The 1,169-nt window shown below is 36.0% G+C and overlaps 1 pseudogene; it reads left to right on the forward strand.

Moving 5' to 3' along the window:
• LOC107594830 (epithelial cell-transforming sequence 2 oncogene-like) overlaps nucleotides 1-1,169 on the forward strand; it is a 20,408-nt pseudogene that overhangs the window by 13,709 nt on the left and 5,530 nt on the right.

The raw sequence follows: 1,169 nt of genomic DNA on the forward strand, positions 1-1,169 counted from the left end.
CATGGTTAAACACCAGCAAATTGGGCACATCATTTACTGGAACCATTCATAAGCCACTCAGTCTTACTGCTGCTCTTGTTCAATTTGGGGTGAGACACTGACAATAAAAGTTTAAAGCAAAAGCTTTAATTAAGATGCATAATTATTAGCTAAAAAGTGTTTGTCTACTAACATGTCCCATCCAAATTTAATTGAATTTAATTTAACTGATTATGTTGATCATGTTAGTTACTCATCTTCAAGTTGGATGTAACACAATATTAGTCTTGTACTACATGCAAGGAAAATGTACACAAAAGTGTTATTTGTCATGGTTGTCTTATGTAGGACAAGTGTCGATTGAAAAGTTCACTCTCTAGTGTGGATAAAAGAGAACCACGGCTTGATTTAAGCTTGAATAACACTCTTGGGAGCGCCAGTTTATTGAAAACTATGAGGTCAGTATTACTGTGAACAACATTGGTGAATATCTTTCTGGATTTTTCTATACTTATTTTGGTACCTTTTGTAATTCTTCTCACAACAATATTTAAAATATAATCCTGAGCATGCTGTTTCCTTACAGTTCACTATTCATCCAGCCAGTCAAGACTTCCTATAGACCTCTTCCTCATTTCCTGCTTGTGTCATCTAGCATTCCTGGATATGAAGTAAAACTGTGTTATTTCTCATTCATGTCTATCATTGAGTTATGTCTCTTGTTGGTTGATAGACTGTTGTTTATGAACCGAAGGATTTCAACTTCATATTTCTAGCTGCTTGTGGCCGCGGTGCAAGTGTCTGTGGTGGTTTTACCATATGACTCACAAGGAATGACCTTGGAGGCTTTGCTTTCTCTGGCGGAAAGGGTGATCCAAGGCAGGATGGTGCAAAGTCTCGGCATTCTGGTGACTGGGAGCACAGAAGAGATAACTCTCACAGATGGTAATTTCCCTGATTAATTCAACATTGGGTCCAATCTTACTTAAAAAAAAAAATTAACAGGCAGTTTTAGGGGCTCCATATTTGCCTGCTAGAATAGATTTTATGATTTTTTTTTTCTTTATGAGGGCAGATTTTATAACCATGTAAAACACAGCTGCTGTCGAATTTATGCCACATACTTGAATTACTTCAATAAATTTCAATACAAAAGTAGCTGTAAATCATAAGAATAAGTCAACATAACA

Source organism: Sinocyclocheilus grahami, unplaced genomic scaffold (assembly GCF_001515645.1).
Source record: "Sinocyclocheilus grahami isolate Dianchi unplaced genomic scaffold, SAMN03320097.WGS_v1.1 scaffold191.1, whole genome shotgun sequence".
Classification (NCBI taxonomy): Eukaryota; Metazoa; Chordata; class Actinopteri; order Cypriniformes; family Cyprinidae; genus Sinocyclocheilus; species Sinocyclocheilus grahami.